The sequence below is a fragment of the Rhinolophus sinicus genome, chromosome 3 (assembly GCF_057876585.1).
Source record: "Rhinolophus sinicus isolate RSI-liver-muscle chromosome 3, RSI-T2T, whole genome shotgun sequence".
NCBI lineage: Eukaryota > Metazoa > Chordata > Mammalia > Chiroptera > Rhinolophidae > Rhinolophus > Rhinolophus sinicus.
The window spans coordinates 94,678,952-94,701,864 of NC_142503.1; the positions used below are offsets into that span (position 1 = coordinate 94,678,952).

The following is a 22,913-nucleotide window of genomic DNA, read 5'->3' on the forward strand; positions in this document are numbered from 1 at the left end:
TCAACACAGGAAAAATGGTGCCCACCTACTGGCTGCACAGGAGAAGGGCTCAACACAGGGATAGTGATGGATGTTCCTCCAATTCTTACCCTGAAGCCACTCAACTCAGTCTTTCACTGTACGCCTCTAGTGCTGCTTGAATTGCCACTCCTCTGCCAGAGCCCACGGTGAGTGCCTATGAGCAAGTGAATCTATGCATGGGCCCTTTAAGAGGATGTCTGGTTTCCAGCAGCCCTCCATCTCACTCAGCCACAATCTCCACTGATTTTCACAGCCAGATGTTGTGTGTACTCCTCTTCCTGGCACTGAAACCCTGGGCTGGGAGTCCGGTGTGGGACTGGGACCCCTCACTCCTTGGGGTGGGGGGCACCTCCACCACCAAGATATCCTTCCTGGTGCTCAAACACCACAGGCTGGTGTGGGACCAGGCTGTCTCATGTCCCCACCCCTCATACCAGTCTCGATGTGTCTTCTTCCTTATATCCTTAGTTATAGAAGTTCTGTTCAGCTAGTCTGAATCAACCTGGTTCTCCAAGTTGATTATTTAGTTGTAATTTTAATGTGGTCATGAGAGGAGGCAAGCACAGCATTTACTTCCTCACCATCTTGCCCCTGGAAATTCTTGACAGCCTCTTTGTATGCTTCACAGTTCAGTTAGAAAGATCGATTATTGCCATGGCCAAACGTATGCTCTTCACTGGTGTGTACTAGAGCTGGCTTTATTGGTCATTAGAGCTGATTGTACATTTCTTCCCAACTCTACATTCAGTGATGTCACGTTTAGAGCATTGACACCACATAAATGTGCAAACACCGCAAATCAGTCCCCCACCAAGGGCCTGTTGTTAAACATTTACCAGCACACCGTACTCCTAACTGACCTCCACTTACCCATCTTGCTGTCCTAACCAGTGGTCTTCTTTCCCTATGTAAAACCCATTGACCAATGCTTAGCCCACTGAGGTTCACAGCTGTTCCATTCAGGGAAACTGCATCCTTATCAAGAGTTGATTGCACTTGTCCCAAACCTGTTCATGCAAAATATATTTGTTATAGCAATTACAGAATTAGGTAAATATTGCAGTACTGATGGAATGTGAATATGAAAGTAATAGAGTTGTCATTTCCATGGAAATTAAGTTGAATGCTTGGGAAAGACTTAATAAAGGCAAATTGCTTAAAAACTGCTGTCAAATTGAGTGCAGGCAAAGCAACTGTAAAATTTTGGGAAAGATATAAATCGGGAAGGATCCTGGGTCCTAGCTGCTTTGAAGTGTCTTTAAGTTCTTGTTCCACTTCATTGTATAAAACGGGAGATTCAAAAATCAGGTGGAACGCCAAGTAGTGAGCACGTACATAAATGAAGGATGCATATTTGTGCCTTTTTAAGTTAAAATGTGATTTTGCAGTTGTGCTTATATCACCTTTTATGATTTCATATTTTAACCCACTTTTCACTGATGATATGCCATTAGTCCCAATTTTGCTGGCTAAGAGGATTCTGTTGTGACCTATGCTACCCAACCATTTCAGCCACACGATGGCTTTATTTTATGCAAAGATGTAGTCATATGATTTCAGCTCTGCCATCTTGAGGATTTCTACTCGTCAAGTAAATGGTTTTACCTTGTTAGCCTCACCAGTTCCCTGCTGCTCTACTTGCAGCCAGTTCACTTTTCCCTCCCCCCTTTGCTTCTCCCCCGCACACCTCTGCTCCTGAAGCTTCCTTCTGTATAACCCTTCCCCTTCCTCATTGCAGAATGACATGCTATCCATGCTTCCAAACCCAGTTATATTATCACTTTCTTCATGAAACTTGTCCTGACCGCCTAACTAGAAGTCATCTCACCATCTCAGATAATTTTATCCATGTTTCACTAGTGATATGGATTACTTATTATAAAAAATTATTCAAACCAGAAATGGAGGATCTGGAGGGGATTTTAGAGATCGTGACATCCCTCACCCTAATTTTGTATTTGAGAAAACAGCAGCAGAGTTCTGACACGACTGCCTCAAGGTGGCCCAGGCGATAAGTGAATGCCGCCTCCCACCTGGAGGGGGCGCTCTGCGCTTGCCTTTATACATTGTGCTTTGCGCGTAGTAGTTCTTACATATTTTTTCCTTAAGATCAGATTTATTTAACTAGAACTTAAAGGTTCCCTTTATTAATATGTGGAAAGAACTACTTATTCATTGCAGAGAATTTGAAAAATACAAAGTGATATGAAGGAAAAAACAAAAACCATCATTTGTCTAGCTTTTCAGAGATAACGATTTTTAACATTTAGGATCATTTCCTTCAGATTGGGTTGAAAGAACTCAAAATCAAACAAACCAGTATTATATTTGAAAAAAAATGCTTGAAGGAGGAAGTGGTTTTTGATTGAACAAAATAAATGAAGCACTCCAAATGGTATCTCTGATTCCTATCCAGCCACCCATCTACTCAAGAAATAAGAATCTTGAGTGGGGCAGATCCTGCGTTCAACCTGAGGGGTTCAGAGATGAATTACATCTTGCAGGTGCCCGTCCTTGAACATTTCAGAATCTAGTGGAGGAACCAGACATATAAACAGATAATCACAATGCAGGCTGACAATGGAGAGATGAGTAATTTAAGGCAGTCCGTAATTACACAGAACATTATGAGACATGGATTTTATGGCCCGTAATAGTGGGCTGTGGTGGTTTATAATTTCTGTTCTCAAACCAAAAGCTACATAACAATGACCAGAGAAACTTTCTTTAAAGGTGATTGTTCATAAAAAGGGAATAATTGGAATTTCACAAACCAGTAATTACAAAAGCAGGAAAGGTTATCATGGTGTATTTTATAACTGTAATCAAAAAAATTACAAGGGGACTTTAAAAATGTTCCATTAATTAACTCCATTAAAGGTTACTGTCTGAGATGAAAGATTGATCAACTAAAAATCACACCTAATGAGAAGTTTAAGGGATTTGAAATTGGCAAGTCAGGCACACTCTGGAATCAAGCGCTTCTTGTCTCTGTTGGTATTTATACAACATGACTCAATGATGATAGTTGGTTTTGTCATTATTGTAACAATCATATGCAATGGCCTCTTTTTATTAACAATAATATTCTGCATTATTGAACTGCTTTAAAATATTCACAGGACTTTGGCAGTCATTTCATTGTCTTGTTTTTATTTTAACCTGTCAAGTTAGTTTTTCCTGAACTTGATGCCTTTAGCATGTGGAATAGTTGGAGTGCTGTCCGAGAGGCTTTCAACATGATTGAAGTGAATGGGGGCAAGAAGAGTGAGAGAAACCCGTGGACGTGGGAGCGTGGTCTCCCAGGACAGCGTGGACTGTCAAATGCTGCCTGGCCTTCGGGGGATGATAAGAGAGTAATTGGTCTTGATGTGTATCCCTGAGGCACCTGGAGTGTTTCAGTTTCAGAAGTGGCCTGAAGTAGCTCCTGCTCCATATTTGGAGGTCCCTTTTTGGGAGAACTGCAGTGGCTTGTTCTTGGGAGAAATGTAATTCTGCAAGATGGCTGGCCAGTGACTTGTGTTGCCGGGACTTTGATGTGGGCAAGTCACTTCCCCATTCTTGGACTCAGTTTCTTCTTTTATAAAATGGCAAGATGGCATAAGATGACGTTTCTGGCTCTTTCCAGCTTTGAAGCCCTGTGACGCCACCCTGGACTTGGACATGTCTCAGAAGACGTGCTCTGGGGCACCGTGCGAATCCTGGTGCCCGGTCATTAGGAGTTACTGCCATTCACTCTGTCACCCTGTTGTCCACCCATATCCATTCTCCTGACCCTTCTTTCAGGCCCCAGAGCTGCTTTTCCATAACCCTCCATGGCTCATGCCAGTAAGGACCTCAGGCCTTTTCCAGAAACATGGCTATCTTTTCCAAGCCTTGATTCACTTGACTCTTCCCCAATATTCAGGAAGAGAACACTTTCCCTCCTTCTTTGAGGGCAGTTTGAGATGAAGTGACTGAGTTTTGGCCAAATACAATTCAGGAGAAAATCAAGCATGCCCTGCTAGGCCCGACTTGCAAAAGCCTGTGCAACCTTCCAGCCCTCTCTGCCTCTGCTATAAAGAACCTGGAGCCGTATACTGATCTGGCACTTTCTATCCAAAGGTATGAAGATTGGAGGAAACCCAAGACATTCTATAATAAATCAGGGCAAGTCTGAGTTTTCTCCAAGTTCCAGGTACTACCCCTAAGCCAGCATATAGAAGAAAGATCTTCTGGAATGGATTGAGTAGTAATGGTGTTACTTTTAAGTTATCCACAAAAACAGTTTGGTGTTTCCTCAATAAGTTAAACACTAAATTGCCATGTGACCCAGCAATTATGCTTCTAGATATATACCTAAGAGAATTGAAAATAGGTGTTCAAACAAAAACCTGTACATGAATGTTCATAGTGGCAGTATTCTAATAGCTAAAAGATAGAAACAACACAAATGTCCATCAATGAATGAATAATCAATGAATGAAATGAATGAAATGTCCACCAATGAATGGATAAACAAAGGTGGTATGTCCATACAATAAAGTATTATTCACCCCTAAAAAGAATGAAGTACAGCATGGATGAACACTGAAAGTATTATGTAGGTGAAAGAACCAGTTGCACAGGATCACACAGTGTATGATTCCATCAATATAAAATATTGATCCACAGAGACAGAAAGCAGATGAGTGGTTGCCGTGGGCTGGGGTGGGATGGAGGATGGGGGTAATTGTTAGTGACTACTTACGGGACACAAGGTTTCCATTTGACGTGATAAAAACTTTCTGGAGCTAGATAGTGATGATGGTTACACATGCTCCAGATGTACCTGGTGCTGCTGGTACCCTTTAGAAATGATTAAAATGGTAAAATGTATGTTATGTACATTTTACCTCAATAAAGAAAAAAAGGGGGAAAAAGCTACCCACATGCATTTTGAGCCAAAGAAGAGAGGAAAAAAAAAAAAAAGCAACCCTAAAAAGCAAAACTATAGCTGAAAGACAAGTCAAGGTACAAAGGCTGCATATGGCTTGAAGTTCAAAGTGAGATGAACAGTAACCAGGCAGTGAGAGAATGAGAAAGGTTGCGGTATGGAGCCGGTTGGAATGGGGGGCTCACACTGGGCCTGACGTGGAGTGATCCCTTTAGCGAGGGGGTGGGAGAGCAGCTTGTTCTGCTCAAGTGTGGACGTGTGGGAAGACTGAAAGTGTTGAAGTGCTTTGCCCACCATGATTTAAGTGCATTTGAGGTCATGGCTGCTGAATCTACCAGGGACAGAGAGTTAGCAAAGTGTTCGTTTGGCAATTTCTCTAGAATACTTGAAAAGATTCTTTGGAGGAGCTTATGATGGCAACCGTGCCCTGTTTCATCCTCTTCTGCCGAACCCGGCACACACTTCCATCCCTGTCCTGCCTCCTGTATCTCCCACCACCTTCCCTTCTGGAAATGAATAGGTTCTAACTGATGCCCTCCTAGCTAAACTCAGTTTGTCTGGGACATATCACAGAGGAGGTGACATCTAAACTGGGTCTCGGGGGATGAATGTAATTTCACTTAATGGAGAGGAGAAAGGACCTTTCGAGCAGAGGGAAGTGCAGACTTGGAAGAGCATGGGTTGTCTGGGAACAGAGGGTAGCTAAGTGTGGCTGGAGCAAAGGAAGTGGGTAGCAGTAGGTCCAGCTGTAAACCAGTGATGGGACATGTAGTGAAAAGGCTTGCTATGTCATGTTCGTGTAACAGTGGTGTCCATTCCTGTCTTCCAGCTCAGTGTTTACCAGCATGTTCTAGAACATCCCAACAGTACAGAGCTTGAGGCCCAGCAACCAACTCAAGGTACATCCAGGGAAATTGGTACACAGAACTGCCACCGTGCACTGGCTGAAATGCTGACTCAGGTGGTGGCCAGGGAGTTTATGGGGCAGCAGCACCTCCTTCTAAAGGAATCCTGATGGAAGCTTGGGTGCCCACCCCCACAAGCCCTGTCTGTGAGCATGGTATTGGGTTAGGCCTTTCTGTCAGACTTCTGTTCTTGGCATTAGCAGGATGCTACTTAACTTACTATTTTCTTCTCTAAATTTAGGTCCCAGCTCTTCCTTGGACAGTGACAGATGATACATGCAGGATCTGCCAGCTTAACAAGACCTAGAACCATCTCCTCCCCCTGCCAACCACTTTTCTTTCTCAGAGTCTCTTGAACACAAAGAGGCTTATCTCGGGTTCTTTATCAAACACAATAGTTTGATTGCCTCTGCTGGGCCACCTAGATTTTCAAAATGTAAAGGTTTGTGTGCACACATTTTCTTTGGAGGAAAGGGCACACCCAGAGAGCAGCCTCTGGTTTTTCATTTTAAAATCCAAAGCTGTTTCTTCCCTCATTATTTGAGAATCATACTTGATTGTCTGATTGTCCCCAAGGAGGCCCAGTCTTGATACACAAGATGCTTTGCTCTTTCTGCTCATTGGGTTCATCCCAAAGGCAAATCACAGGGTTCTCTGCTACCCCCACCCCCTTACTGAAGTAGTGATAAAAGCTCAGTTTCAACTCTCAACAGAAATTCTGCTGTCCCGAGGAGTTTGAAGACTAAATGAGAAGACGGACGTGACTAGAGTCGTGGAATAGAAGGAACTCTGATGGTCACTTAGAACAAGGATAAGGAGCCACAACCATTTTCAGTAAAACGCCAGATTGTAAGTATTTTTGGTTTTCTGGAATAATCTTTTGTCTCCAGGTGATCCTTTGCTCAATGGAAACCATCAATGTGCAGCTTTAGGTTAGGAATATACTCACATACAGCTCAAACCCTCTTTGGAAATGGAGATGCTTGAAACAGTGTGGCTTCCTGGAACTAAACTGCTCTGTTTGATCTGAAAAGCTTTGTCTGTACCATAGGCACAGGGGTAATGCTGCAGATTTTTGTCCTTTAGAGAACCGTTGCATTTGTGAGTAAGGTTTAAGCTACATTTATGCTCAGATAAAATTGCTTACTTCTAAAAAGACATGGTGTAACCGTGACCCTATACCTTCTATTTTGAGATTTAAATCTTTGATGTAATTCAATTTGACAGTATGGATTGGCTTGGGACATTTTGAAAGCTTTTTTTTTTCTTTTCTTTGCTGCCTTCCCACCAAAGCGTAATGGTTCTGTTTGCTATGCATTTACTGTGCACACTCACCAGTTTCAACGGGCTGGCTGAGTGCGCGCCTGGCCCGGTAACTTGGAAGAGGTTTTTGCTTCTGAATGGGCTCCGTCTGCTCCTGACCCTGAGGCAGACCAGACTCTGGGAAGCACTTTTTCCTGGAGCTGGCTGGTCAACTTCTCCTTTCCTTTGTTCTGCCCCTCCTTGTATGCCTATAAAAACTTTTGGTTGTATTAAGAGTGGCAAGACAGTCTTTGTAACAGGGAGTCCACTGTGTTCCCTTAATGCAGGCATTTTGGAATAAACCTGCTTTTTTTTTTTGTTTGTTTGTTTTAATAGCCAGTTTTTAATAGTATATTCTGGATTGTTAGGGGATTCTGGAGCTTTCTGCCTCCATACTACACAGCACAGTTACAGGTATTCAGTCTCTTCTTTGAAGCTCCCCTTGCCCATAGGTTCTCTTCTAGACCAATTCTCCCTCCACAGGTGAGAGCTAATTGGTGCTATTGCTCCTAGGAGTAACTACATTTTTTTTTTTTTTTACATATATTACCTCATTTATTTTATTTATTTTATTTATTTTTTTTATTTAATTAGTTTCAGGTGCACAAGACAAAGCAAAACTTAGACATTTATCATTTATATCCCTCACACTGTGTGAACCCCCCTCCCCCTATCCACTATCCCTCTGTACGTTCCCAAAACCTCTCACCTTCCCCTTATCCCCACCCCCCCGCCCCTCTAGCAACCCTCTGTTTTTCCTCCATGTTTCCAAAACTGTTTCTGATTAGTTCATTCACTTATTCTTTTCTTTAGATTCCGCATATAAGTGAGATCATATGGTATTTGTCTTTCTCTTTCTGACTTATTTCACTTAACATAATGTTCTCTAGGTCCATCCATGTTGTTGCAAATGGTAAGATTTCTTTCTTCTTTATGGCTGCGTAATACTCCATTGTATAAATGTACCACAGTTTCTTAATCCAGTCATCTACTGATGGGCATTTCGGTTGTTTCCAGGTCTTGGCTATTGTATATAGTGCTGCAATAAACATAGGAGTGCATAAAGATTTTTGAATTGGAGTTTTGGATTTCTCTGGATAGATACCTAGGAGTGGGATTGCTGGATCATAATAAACCTGCTTTTTTTTCTACCAGCGTCGCCTCACCAGTTTTGGCTTTCATGTGTCAAGTAGCCGGACCTTTGGCTTGATAACAAAGGCAGCTTCTAGTTGTGTGTTTAGGATGGAAGGGGATGGGAGAGGCTCAATCCATGGGATGATAGAGGCTCTACTTGTGGGATGATAGAGGCTCTATCCAGAAGCTGAGGCCAGTTTTCCTGAGGAACTGTGTGAGGCTCTGGGTGAGCCATGCTGCTCCAGGATCCACATGACAAAGTGAGGCTCATGGTTGTTGGTGCATTCCTTCTTCTGGATCCTATTCTTTGGGGGGGCCAGCCCTGGCACCATGGGGCCCTCTCAAGGATGACTTCCTCAGAAGGGCCAGAAGTGAGGAGGGCTGATGCAGACATTCAGTATAGGAACAGGAACAGACCCCCTCTAAGTGTCATGGATAACACCCCGGTTTCTCAAAAACACACATGAGGGACCCCTAGTAGCTGCATGGGCAGGTAGGCCTCCACGTCATTATTATTTGGGCATTAATGGAAATGTGGCCTCAATTTGCATTCACAGACTTTGGAGATCTAAATATACCCATGAAGGTGGAGGAAGCCACCCAGGACAGGACACATTCCATATTACAAATGACAAATACATGAAGATAAGAAACTGAACCTATACTGACACATCAGAGAGAATTGCCTGCCCCTGATAATTCAAAGGAAATGTGGAGGAGGGAGAAGTGAACCCCTGGGATGGTAGTGAGACACTTTCCACGGTCCTGTCCTTTCTCCCTCCAGTAGGGTCAACAGGTCTGTCACCGCATCATAGAAGCTGAGATGTTGGCTCAGAGGCCTTCTTAATTTGATGCCATAATTACCAGGAGAGTCGGGTCGGGGCTTTATGGTCATCTGCCTCGTCTCGTGGGCGTCCTTTTAATTACTGTGTAGTGCCAGGTCATAATGGAAAGTGGGCATGATGCCATGTGTTTGAGAGTTCTTTCTTTTGTAATGTTGTCACACTATCCTTCCAGGCCCTCACACTCCTCTTGATTTACCTACTTTGAGAGTGAATGAACTTCAAAGGACACCTGGTTCTGATTTATGGTTCAGTCCAGGCCTTTGGCTTTGAGGCTTCCTCCATCCAAACCAAGGGCTTTCAGGGTGAGAGGGGCTGCAGGTGGGGCTCAGCGACTCCAGTAGGAGGCCATCTTCCACCCCGGGGGCTGGCAGGCTTCCCCCCGTGCTGCATCTGCAGGTTCCCTTGCTTCCTCCCAGCTCCCTGCGTGTGGCCCCTGGTGCCGCCAGTGAAGAGGAAGAGGGACGTGCTCTGGAACGAGGGAGTTCTGGTCTTCAGTCCTGGGGGCTCCAGGGCTGCAGGCCCCGTGAGAACTTCCAAATCCGCTCAGAAAACCCTTCAGAGGGCACATGGTGTCGTGAGCAGGACGTGACTATCGAAGCAGCAGTCTCACACACGTTGGTGTCTTTCCACAATACCAGATTTTATTAGGATAAAGCCACGGATCTAGTCCTACTGACTTGGTTTTCCATGGGCGTTAACCAAGGCTCTGGCCAGAGAATAGTTTCCAATAGTCTAGGGAGAGCAGTTCCACACAAGAGAGTCACACATGTTTGCAAGCGACAGGGTTAGGCAAGGTGAACGGAGTCTTAAGAAAGAACGATGAGAGAGAGCGTCTGGTGTCCAGTGAGAGCCCCTTCGGTGTTGGGGTGCAGAACATCAGGTCTCATGCTGGCTGGTGAGACACCAGGAGGAGAGGCTTCAATCTGGGACGAGTGCAGATGTGGCTGTCAGCTCATCGGCTGAGGCCTGAGCGAGGAGCCGTCAGGGAGCTCTGATGTTCTGCTGGAGACTGGGTGCGGTGCCCCCATCTGCAGTCCCACAAAGCTGTACAGGTGGTCACACTCTACCCTGCATCTAGACTTATCTGGTTAGGACGTTCACTGGGGAGATGCCTGGCATGAGTGTCGCTTGTGACTGACATAGCTCTCAGAATTACTAGAGGCCATTTGTGTTCCTAATGAATGCGCTACCTGTCCACACGGCGTTCACACTGTCTGCAGAGAAGAGGCGAGCAGGCACCATTCTCATCTCTTATCCAGCCCCTTTACTGCTGCCGGCACGACTTGGTGTATGGTTGCTTTGCTTTTAACCCACTTGAATACTCCAGTCAAGTATTATTACTGGGTCTAGCCTGGACCTTGGTGCTCTGAGTTGTGAACGAAGGAGCCTGCGCTATTGCTTTGGTACTGAATTCATTTGCTCTCTCGTAGGCCATGGCAACAGCCCCCTGACATCTCTCTGTTTCAGTCTTGTCCCCTCCAGGTCACACTTGTCACTGCTGTCTGCAGAGCTGCTGAGCTCCCTGACTCTAGGGGCCCTGTTCACATGTGCAGTGGAGTTGTGGGGGCATCACTAACCTAGGACATGATGTGAAAGATGTTCTCTACAGTCATGCAATGCGTGAATACTGGCTGACTAACATTTAAGTCCTCACAAGTGTTCCCCAATGTCTGCAAGGCTCAACCTCAGATCCTCAGCTTGTTACACGAAGCCTCTCAGCCCTGGCTCTTGCCTGCCTCTCCATCATCTCCCATCCTCCTAGGTCCCTCAAGAGCTATCCTTCATTCATCTCCAATATTTTGCAACTTCCAGATACCAACACCCCAGAATTTCCTCTCCTGCTCTGTGTATTTGCCGCCTTCCCACCCCCCCTCAAGAGCCAGTATTATCTCCTCCTCCTTCTGTGTCTTCTCCCTGAGCCCTGTGCCCAGTACATCCAAAGCTTCACTGCAGCCACATTACAACCTGATTTTATTGGATGGTGTCTTATTTATCACTGTATCCACTGGGCCTAGAACAATATGTGACCCAGAGTCAGCACACAGTGAATATCCAAGGAGAAAATGAATGAAGTATACAACAGCCTGAGGCCTCCAGGACCTCAAAGTTCACCTGGGGAGGCATCACATACCTGGAAAGACATCACACACCTGAAGAGACATCACATACCTGGGGAGACATGGACACTTGGGGAGATATCTCACACCTGGAGAGGCATCATGCACCTGAAGAGACATTGTCATAGGATGATTGCACGCTCTGCTGTGAGATGCAGGCCCTATGATTACTTAGTGAGAAGAGTGTAGACAGGAGTATTCGGGAATTATTTCCTGTGATTCTAGAGCTTAAAGTAACCTCAGGGATCATTTATCACTATTGCCCCACCCATGGATGACGAACCTGAGGTCCAGAGAGAGAAAGAGATCTGCCTGAGGTCACTTTGAGAGTTGGCTGCAAAGCAAGAAATACCATTTTAGGCCCCTTATTTCACAGTCCAGGGTTTATAAAGAAAACCTCATTAAGTAGGAACTAGCAGGCATTTTGATGTTTTCCTGTAAATAATTTAGGAGTAGGGGTATAAAACAAAACAGAATTTTGTTACTAAATATTGATGCTGTAGTTGCTACTTAGAGAAGATTGCATATGATGTTTTCAATTAGATTCTCTTTATCTGCCTTTAGAAGCTGCTTTTTTTTTTTTTTTTTGGACAGGATTGTAGTGTGTTATTAACACTGACAGCTCCAGTACTCGTATTGTGCTTCTGAAAGCATCAGGGGGAAATACTGATGTATCACCACAACTCTCACACTGCACGTTGTGCTGGTTTCAGAGGAGAGCAGCTGGATTGCTGCCCTGGCATCCCAGCAGAAACCTCTTCATATGCTCCTAAGTTGGGTGTCCAATCAACTCATGCTTCCTGGGCATCCATGCCATGGGAACATGGCAGAATGGGCTGAGCTCTGATGTGGGGAGAGGGTGGATTTCAGGTGGAGAGCCCAGCAAAGGCTGTCTGTGAAAAGGAATTCTAGTGATCGGGACATGGACTCAGAAGTCTGCCAAGAAAAGCAACATCTCATGTATGGAATGCTTGCTGTGTGATTGGCGCCGTGCTCAAGGCTTAGCAGGCCTTATCTTAGTTCTCACGGCAATCCTGCAAGCTAAGTGCTATTATTCCCTGGTGTAGGCAGAGTTCTAAGATGGCCCCAAGATCCATCTCCCTGGTGTTCACACCCTGCATAATCCCAACACTGAATATGATGGATTTCATCCCCAGGGTTAGATATGTCATCTGACACAGCAGACTTTACGAAATGGAGGTTATCACAGTGGGGCTGACCTAATTACCGGACAATAAAAAGAAAATAAAAATAAATCTGGGTCTGGAGGTCAGAGACAGAGGAATTCAGAAATACAGAGTGTGAGAGGGAGCCAGGGTGAGGAAATTTCCCCGCTGGCTTTGAGGACCGAGGGGCACACGGCAAGAATGTGAGTGCCAACTCTAGTAGCTGACAGTGATCCTTGTTTGGGAGCTGGGCGGAAAGACGGGGACCTCAGTCTTAAAGTGGCAAGGAGTGAATTTGCCAAAACAACATGAATGAGCTGGAAAGTGGACCCTGAGCTCCGGATGAGATTGCAGTGCTGACCTCTTCATTTTGACCCTGAGCAAAGAGGCCAGTCACACTGGACCTGGATACTTGACTGACAGAATGGTGAGCCAATCAATGGGTGTTGTCTTAAGCCATGAAGTGTGTGGTAACTTGTTGTGCAGCAATAGATGAAGAACTGAGGATGGGAAGATTCGGCTGCCCAGGCTTATCAGATGGGAGGTGACAGAGCTGGGATTTGAACCCAGGACGTCTGACTTTAAGTAGATGTTCTTTAACACTACCAGTGATTCTCAGCCCAGCACCTGGGGAGCTTGTTCCAATGAGATTTGGGTACACCCTGTGGGTGGAGCCGCTGCCTGCCTTCCTTCCCGGGGTTTATGAACCAGGGTCTTAGCTCCTGAAACTAATGGTGGTGAGTGCAGTTGGTGGAAAGCCCACTCTCCTCCACTGCAAGGCCTCCACATGCAGCCCAACTCTGCAGAGAAGATAGGGCTGGCGGGAACCCCCCAGTGGAGAAGAGCGTCTGCACAGAGAAGGTGCTCCTCCAGCAGCCGTGAAAGGGGGAGTCCCATTCATCTGGCCATGAGAATGGTGTTGAAGAAAAGGCTGGAAATATCCCTTGGCCAGGCCAGTGGTTCTCAAGATTGGCTGTGCATTAGAACAACATAGAGAGCTTTGACAAATGCTGGTGACCAGAACACACCCCAGACCAGTCACTCCAAATCTCTGTGAGTAGTGCCAGAGCAGCAGCCCTTTTTAAGTGCCCCAGGGGATTCCAATATGCAGCCACGGTTAAGAAAGACCCATGAGGTCAGCTAAGGGGCAGAGGGCAGAACGTCATGAAGCACGCGAGTTCTAGCAGCTGCAGTGGGGGCCTGGGTCTCCCGGACTGGGGTGGTGCTCATTCTCATCTGGTGGCTCTGGACTCTCAGTTTTATGACATTGTTTCCCAAACCTTCAATGCCTGTGCTCACTTTGTCGCCCCAGGTGAATTGTGCTTAAAATTTGGTGTGGTCAAAGCAGTGACTCCAAATGCCCCTCAGTGCTGCCAGCGTGGGGCTGTCACAACCTGCATTCCAGGTGAAGCAGAGTGGTTCAGGGACTCTGGGAGCTGGGTTCTCACACCTGCGCACACCACAGACACCTGGTAGTGCTGTTAAAACAGATTCGGGGCCCACCCCTAAGGTGTCTGAGTCATCAGGTCTGGGTGGGGCCCAATGGTTTGCGTTTCTAACGAGTTCCAGAGTGCCACTGCTGCTGGTTTGGGGACCAACTGTGGAGCTCTAGGACCTGGGTTTGAAACCAGTCATTTTCCAGGGTGAACCGCTGGAGAAGCCCCTTACCCTCTGTGTGCCTCTGTTGTATCTTCTGCTGCATGAGTGTGCCCAGCACCTATGGCAGCGTGTGCTGTGTGATTACACAGGATGGCCCTGCAGGGCACGTAACACCGTGCCTGGCACAAAGAAACTCTCAATAAACGTTAACTATTATTTTACTCAGGCTTCTCCTGGTGGCAAGTTTTTCATAGACTCACTCATAATAGTTTGAGAAAAAAAAGAAAGAAATATATTGGCTTACTGAACTGGCCTGGAAGTGTGTCTGCTCCGGGCATAGCGGGGCTCTGCCTCCCGCTGCATCAGGCCCTCGATCTTGTCTCCATCTTCCTGCTTCCTCCAGGTGATCTTTCTCTTCAGGGAGGGTCTCCTTGCTTGGTGACACAGATGCCTGGGCAGTCCCAGGCTGCTACCATCTTTACAGGACTTTCTGACACACGTTGTTCCTGAGCTAGGCCATAGCCACTCTGCATTTGTGATGCCTGGCTAAGGACTTGGAGGCATGAGGTAACATTTATTCCTTCTCAGTATCATCATGTTATGATTTATTTTTATTCCCAGTCTCTGCAGACTTTTCTTATTCCAGTCTATTGACGTCATTCTGGATCTCTCCTCCTCATGGCATTCACAAATGTTGATGCAAATTTTAATGATGCAAACAGGAAATGATTATAAGCTTTATGGCCAGTCCCAGGAAAACTTCTTGCCCAACTCATTAACAATAAAATTACGAGAGCCGTTGTCCAATGAACTTCCTCCAATCCACTTTGCTGCAGCATTTCTCCCATTAGCCAGTCTGATAATGTAGTTGAAAGGGAAATGCAGAAAACCTGACATGATTTGCCTTTAAGAAGGAGTTGCTTGCTCCAAAGGGACATAGGTGTAATTCAAGAGTATTCTGGGCAAACTGGGATGAGTGATGAGCCAGCGATAGGGGATACGACTCTTTATGTTGGATGTATCATCCCTTCCCAAGAGGTCTCTCTTTTTTTTTTATTTTTATTTTTATTTTTATTTTTTTATTGGGGAATACTGGGGGACAGAGTGTTTTTCCAGGATCCATTAGCTCCAAGTCAAGTCATTGTTTTTTTTCACTCTAGTTGTGGAGGGCGCAGCTCACTGGCCCATGTGGGAATTGAACTGGTGACCTTGGTGTTATGAGCACTGCGCTCTAACCAACTGAGCCAATCAGCACCCCCTCAAGATGTCTCTTAAGAGAGGAGTTTTTAGGAGGGTAAAAATGTGGAAGAGCCATGGTTAGGTAGTAAATTAAGAAGATAAAGAGGGGGAAGTTAATTTTATGTCTCAACTTGACTGGGCTAGGGGATGCCCACAGAGCTGGTAAGCGTTATTTTTGGGTGCGTCTATGAGGGTGTTTCAGGAAGAGATTAGTATTGGAATTTGTGGACTGAGTAAAGAAGATCACCCTCCTCACTGTGGGTGGGCATCATCCAATCTGTTGATGCCTGGACAGAAAAGAAGGGCAGACGAAGGGAGAATTTGCTCTCTGCTGGAGCTGCGACATCTAGCTCCTCCCAGCCTCAGACATCAGCGCTCCTTGTTGTCAGGCCTTCAGACTCAGACTGGGACTTACATCACTGGCTCCCCTGGTTCTCAGGCCTTCAGATTTGGACTGGAAGCACACCACAGGCTTTCCTGGGCCTCCAACCTACAGATGGTGATGGTGGGACTTCTCAGCTTCCCTAACTGTGTGAGCCAATCCCTTATAATACATCTCTTTCAATATAACTCTATAGCCTATCGGTTCTATTTCTCTAAAGAACCCTGACGCATTAAATTAGACATAGAGTCCGCCCCACTGCATTGCCCAGCAGCATGAGAAGAGAAGGGTGGAGCCAGTGGGATGAAGATTCCACTGGAGCCAGTCCTGGGTGGGCAGGAGCTTTGATGTGCTTGGCCACAGTGTGTAGCAAATGGATTGAAAGAAGCACCCAGGACAGGGAAGGGGTAGAGATGGCTGAGAAGGAGCCTGGTTCTGCCACTTCTTACATTAAATTCCTTTGTTCCCTCCATTTCTTAAATAAATAGTGTTACTGGATGACACTCGGTAATGCTTTGTGTACAATAAAACTTCCGTTAATCAATTGCTCAGGGCTAATGGGAGTATTGTGGTTAATTGAATTATCTGATTAACAGAGTTAATTAACCAGAAACCTTTTGTAGTTCTAAGTTATGCTGCAAATATTCCAACATATCTACATTCTCTTTCCTACCAGGGTCAAGAAAGGAGTCAAGGGAAAAGGGGGATAAAAACCAGTTTTCATGGAGGGTCTAAGGTACATTTGGTACTTAATATAAACACTATTATCTGCTTTAATCCTGGTAACTATTATATGAAGTGTACATTACTATCCCATTTTATACATAAAACTGAAAAATATCTTAGTATTACTGACTGTTGCTTTGTTAATTGAGAACATGGGTGAGTTTCAGAGGCATCTTTGGAATATCGATGCTAGAAGCAGGTTGAGTAGGGGCTTTTGGAGTATGTCAGCCCTTGGTCTGGATCCCAACCAGCTATGTGACCTTGATTAGGCTGAAGGGTAGCATACCAAGGTAATTACATGCATGCACTCTGAGTAAGTCAAACTGGGTTCAAATTCTTACTCCACCATTTTCTGGGTTGTGATCTTCAGCCAGCAATTTTTCCTCTTTGCGTCTCAGTTTCTTCATCGGCACAATGTACCACCACCTGCCTTGCAGGGTTGTTGGCAGCCAGAGGTAGGTTCTACATGAACTGCAGCTGTGATTACTGTCATCAACATGGCCCAAGGTCACAGCCATCACAGGGGAGCAGAGATGGACTAAAACAAACAATGCAGGAAAGAGACCTCCATCTTAGGATGAGCCCAACGTTCCCTTGTATTAAACCGTTGACGCTGATCTTATTGTTCTTTCTTCTCAAAGTATGATGTGAAAACCTGTTTCAGAGGGTGAATATTTAATTTTGGTTTTATTATATGTGCACCTCCAACAAAAGAGAAGAAAACACAGTGGGACCCACAGGCATTGTTACCACTAAATCAAACGTTCGGTTGGCTAAGTCACCAGGCAATGCTGCCATTGTCGAAAGGAAAGAGCAGTTCTTTTTTTGCTCAGATTGCTAGATTTATATTGCTTTCACTTAGCAAGTGAATAATTGATAAGTTGGGGCATATTAACATTGAACAAAAGAGCCCAGTGGTATAAGGGTCCTGGGAAGGCTGCCTAAATCAATATATACTCATGAATTTTGAGTGCATAAGGTTGAGCTGAGAAAGAACACAGATTTAGACCCCCATTAATATTTGAAACATACTCTGCGCATGAGAGGCTTGCTACAGCCCAAATGTTAACTGAAGGGGCTTCAGAGAAATGGCTTCTAAACAAATTTGAAAGCAAGAGATTTTCCCCTCCAAAGATTTCATGAGAAAAATCAATCATTTTTTGTGTGTCTGCTGTCAGAAGACATCTATTAAAAATCTAATTAGAGTATTTTTTACCAATTAAACATAGCAATGCAACACTTGTCTGACTCAATGTTTGTAACTGTTGAAAAAGCAAATGCATCGCCCTCTGCGATAAACCCAGATATTGTAAAATGTTCCAGCCACTCCCACAAGCGCCATCCTCCCCATGCAGGAGCCAGCCTTAAAATTTGATTAATCTAAACATTTTGTAACGTGTCAGAAGAGGTTTCTTGCCTGATGCCTCATGGTCACCCAAAGTCCCAACCCGACTGAGGCCAAAATAACATCATCAGTCACAATTTGCTTTTGAAACGCCTCCTGCTAGGCCCCCAATTTGAGCGATCAAAGCTGGAAATTTTAAACCAAGTGGGAAAATGCTTTCAATTTTAATGATTCATTGAACTCAGCATCCTGCTGGCAAGTCATCTATAGTGTCTGATACCCGCATGCTGCTGTGGCCGCTGAAGATGTTCGAAGACCACATGCCCGCAGATACTCTAATGAGATAGTCAAGGAAATAATTCTCTGTGGATAAAGGGCTCACCTGTTACAAGTCATGAAACAGAATCTCACAATTGGAAGGGGACGGAGTGGTCATTTCATCTAGCTCCCAGCGTCTTATGGAAAATAGCAATCCCTCCAGTCGGACTCAGGCTCAGCTTGCATACCCCTGGTGCTGGTGGGCTCACCACCTTGTGAGGCAGCCCATTCCGTCCCTCTGGCTTTATGTTCAGCAATAGATAGCCTGCCTCCCTATAACTTAGGCCCAAGAATGTCACTCCCAAACCTCATGGGTGCAGCTGAGTACCGTTTGACAGATAATGGGGTTGCCAATACTGCTCTCCCCCCACAAAGCAGTTAATTTGGAGAATAATTCAGGGCATGTGCTCATTATTGGGTCTTAGAGGCTGAAAGGAAAATTTGGCCATTCCATAGTGCAAGTGGCACTTGTTCTTTTCCCTGGAATTCTCATGCTGTATATCTTAATAAATGAATTAATGAACACTTGCAGTTGAGGGGTCCTGAGGAGCACTTCTTTTTGAAAACTCCCCTTCTGCCCCTATGCATGGTCTCTTTGTTTGTCCTCCAATACCATAACTAAAAAGCAAGAAAAGGTCCAAGCTACAGCTCTTAGACTTGCCGGAAAGGACTGAGATTCCTGACGGGAAGTCACATGTAAAGATAAAAAATACCTGCCCCCCCAAATTCTGAAAGGGTTTTTAACAAGGGCCAGCCACGGTAGCTACCTAGTAGGATTTGTCCCATCCTGAGCGCAATCACCCTGGCTTGGACCTCGCCAATCCCCCCTTTAAAGTAACCTGTTATCTGTGATTCTTACCTAGGGCAAAGTGAGAAGTGGCTGTCGTGAAAAGAACATAGCCTATTTGGTCAAGCAGCTCAGAGGTTTACTCATGGCTCTACCAATTTCTGGATGCAACAACCTGGGTGAGTTGCTAAAGCCTTTTAAAGTCTAATTTCCTGTACTGTACAATTGAGATAAAATTTTCTAGCTCACAGGGTTGATATTATTATAAAGACAAAGTGAGATAATGGAATCAAGTGACTTAACACAGTGTGTTGGTTAGCTCTTACTATGTAACAAAGTACCACAAAACTCAGGAGCCAAAAAAACAAAAAACAAAAAACAAGGCATTCTGCTGGTGTGGGTCAGGCATGGCTGATCTTGGCTGGGCTGGCTCATGTGTCTGTGTTGAACTGATGGACGGGCTGAGGGTTGGCTCTCTCGGATGGCCTCATTTACATGTCTGGCAGTTGGCTAAGTGGGCAGCTGGAATTATTGGATGTCTCTCAGCCACCAGTTGGCTAGCTTGGGCTTATTCACATGGCAGAGGCCCAAAGGAACAGCAGAAGCATTCACACCTTTTCAAACTGGCACCACATCACTTCTACCACATTCTATTGGCCACAGTAAGTCATTCAAGGGGTGGGGGAATCGATTCCACCTTTTGATAGGAGGAGTTGCAACGTCACGTTGAAAAGAGCAGCCACTTTCACAATCAATCTGCCCCACACAGTTCCTGGCGGAAGTACTCTGAAAATGGCAGCTGTTAAAGACATTTCACAGACTGCAAATTGCAAGGATTGATCTTCTCTGTAGCCATTAAGTGGAAACATTTAAAAACTGCCCATTAGGAACCCCCCATCTTAATCATTTTATTGTCAACATTAGCAATAGCTCATAGTCGCGCTAGAATCCATGAAGTGAGGGGAGTGGATCTGTACCAAACCACTCATGGTAGGAGTTGAACAAGTTTCTAGGTCACCCTGAGTGCAAGATGGAGAAAGCTCCTGGTCAGACCTGCTTCAGCCCTTGGAAGGCATAAATGCTGGGGCTTAGGACCCTGCCGCTCTTGACCTGGGAACAGCGCCCCCTGGCGGCCATTGTCGTATTCCTCCCAGCAAGGGGGCGGACGTGCAGTGCTGAGCATGACTGGGCTCCACGCCTAGTGTTAGGTTCTTGCATTGCCCTCTGGTTTCTCCAATATTGTTCCAATTTTACCATTGCCGAAGCTGAGGCGCTGAAAGTCAGGGTGACTTATGATACATGGCAGATCTGGAGCTGAACTCAGGGAAACGTATCTCAAAAGCCTGGGCTTATCCCTTCACACCTCACCACCCCTGAGGTCAGAGGCAGCAATGAAGAATGAAGGGGACTAATTTTGGTGAACGCCCACCACGTTTTGGGCACAGGTTTAAGCACTTCACATTGTCACTTCATTCTGACTGCCCTACTTCTTTTAGCCTCACTTACCAGATGAAGAAAAACAGGTTCAGAGAGGTTATGTAGCCTGTCCAACGTTGCACAGCTAAGAAGTGGCAGAGCTGAAATGAAAGAATCTGTCTGATTCCTCACCATCACTATACTGCAAGACCATCTTTGAGCAACAAGAAAAAGAGGACGCTTTCTCTCTCTCTGAGTCCCTCAGCTCTTAGACTATGTGCTAATCTCCCTCTCAGGAAACGGTCCTCATAACAGTCTAATGATCCCCAGAAAATGGCAGGTGCTCTGGGGTGTGGGAATTGGCTGATCAACAGGGTGCTGCTGTCAGTGGGGCTCAGGGACCACCAGGGCTGGTTTCCGTTGCCCCAGGATAGGGCAGACTGGATGAAACAAGTTACCGGTGTCTTTCATCTAGGCGGACTCAGAGTGCAAGCATCAGGACAAATTAAACCAGCCTGCAAAATTATTCCTGGCTCTGCAACACCCTCTGATATTCTTGACATTAAGGAGCTCGTCAGTTCTCTGAGGCAGAGGCTGTGGGGGGCAGGCACACCAGGGACTCAGCAGGATCTGTCAGAGGAAGAATGGATTAATTCTGGGGCTTCAGACATGTGGAGAGTGTCTCGGTGACAGCAACAAAGCAAGTCTGGCTGCCTCAAGCCCTACCAGCTAATCATAGACCTCAGCTCCCTCCACTTGCCCCTACTATCTCCCTCGGAGACCCCAGGGGGTCACCAGGCCCAGCTCATACTAACTGCTTCCTTCCCTTTCCACCCACCAGACCCCTCTGCTGTGGCCACTGGTGCTCTCAGCACCTTTTCCCTGAGTTGCGGGCACTGCTGCACCTATGCGTCTCTCCTTCTTCAGTTCGCTGAGCTCCCAGCCAGCCAGGGAGGTGGTCTCACCCTTGCCTGGGGGCCTGCTGCCTGGGGCTAGGCTGCTGGAGGCTGAGCCTGGGCCTCTGGCTGGGGTGTGCCTCGGACTTAGTTCTGGGAACCTAGGGAGGCCCTCAAAGCGCTGTGCCTCATACCCCTCCCTGCCCTAGAGCTCCCAAGGGCCCCTGCCCACCTCAGGGCCCTGTCTCTCTGTGACTCCACTTTCAGTCATCTGTCACTCCGGCCACCTGTGCACCCTGAGCAAAGGGACTGGGCCTGGGCTGCTCTCTCTGCTGTTATCAGCCTAGTGTCCAGACCCCAGCGAATAGAATGGAATAGTATCTTCTCCCCCCAAGACTCTCCCCACCCCAGGCCCAGCCAGCACTTAGTTTCTTTCCTTGGATCCCCCAATTCTTACTCCCCTCATAACCCTTGTTATTGTTGTCTAAAATAGCATTGTAAGAGATTTGGGAAGAAAGATGTCATGGGGCCCCAATGGTGAATGGTTAGTGTGGAGCATTCAGGACCGACTTCTTGGAGAAGAGAGCTTGCAGCCAGTCAGGCGGGGCAGAGTCTTTGCAGGAAGGATGAAGAAAGGGCCCTGGTTAGGCAAAGGCCTGGAGGGAGGGGGTGAGCCTGCCTGGAATGGAGGAGCTGCCTGTGTGTGTGTGTGTGTATGCAGGTGTGTGCATGCATGACCTGGGTAAGTGTGTGACTGTACACGTGCATGTATGTGCTTGCATATATGCATGCATTGCGTGCTCACATGTGTGTGTATGTGACTGTGCATGCTTGTATGAGTGCATATGTGTGTGTGGCCAGATCAGTGTCGAGAAACCAGCTTGCTGAGCAGCCAGCTGCCAGATGTTGAAGTGCCAGTTTGAGCTGCCTTGAGTGGCAGCAACAAGCCTTGGGAGAAACTGAGTGAGCAGCTGCCTCCCTCTGTGTTTTGGCTTCAGGATGACAGTGCTACCCTGTACCCACAGCATGGCTGCCTCAGAGTGCAGGGCTGGGGCATACAACCCCCGAGATCCCCCACCTGAATACAGTGTGGCCCCCAATAAGGCCTGACATCTTGGCCTCTGAGTTGTCTCCTGGATCCGTGGCCTCCTCTCCACATCTGTTCTGGCCAGGGGTGTCTCCACCTGGAGCCATTCCCATCCCAATCCATCCTCCACTCCGCGCTCTGCTGTCTGGTTGGTTGCTCTCAATACAGCTGGCCTGCTTAGGACATTTGAAGCTGAGGGAGAACACACTCCTGCATGTGTGGCATTAGCTGACGCCTTGTGGGCCTTCTGAGCTCCCTGCCCTCTACTCTCCTGGGCACTGCCAGCGCCAGCCACCTCCCTTCCCTGGACCTATGTCCATGTCTTTGCAACTTTGTTCCTTCTTTCTTTTCTGTTTGAAATGCTCTTTATCACCTTGTCAAGTGCTATTATCAGCTCAAAAATCACTTCCTCTCTGTAGCCTTTCTGACCCTGGCGAGAGGAGCTGATTTCTGGAGGCATCGCCAGCCCTTGCTCATTGGATCAGCTTCGCCTCTTCTCTCTGTGCTGTGGGCAGGTCTGCCCGGGCCTGTCTTCTCCGGGCCGGCTGTTGGCTCCCTGGAGGCAGGGGCCCTGCCCAGTGCATTCACAGTGCCTGGCACAGGCCTGGTTGGTGTTCGCAGGGAGGAGGGACCCACTGGCCAGGCAGGGCCTCCTCAAGTGCGCTGTCCTCTCCAGTGACTCACAGACATGCTGGGGGCAGCTCTCGGCTCTT

At 46.5% G+C, this 22,913-nt stretch overlaps 1 long non-coding RNA gene across 2 annotated transcripts in view; it reads left to right on the plus strand.

The window, feature by feature from the left end:
• LOC141570659 (uncharacterized) overlaps positions 1-18,979 on the plus strand; it is a 55,208-nt gene extending 36,229 nt beyond the window's left edge. For both annotated transcript variants that reach the window (XR_016020750.1, XR_016020751.1), the window contains exons 4-6: positions 5,766-5,835; positions 6,083-6,690; positions 18,878-18,979. This is a non-coding gene — a long non-coding RNA (uncharacterized LOC141570659). The remainder of the gene's footprint in view (positions 1-5,765; positions 5,836-6,082; positions 6,691-18,877) is intronic.
• Positions 18,980-22,913: the final 3,934 nt, after the last annotated feature.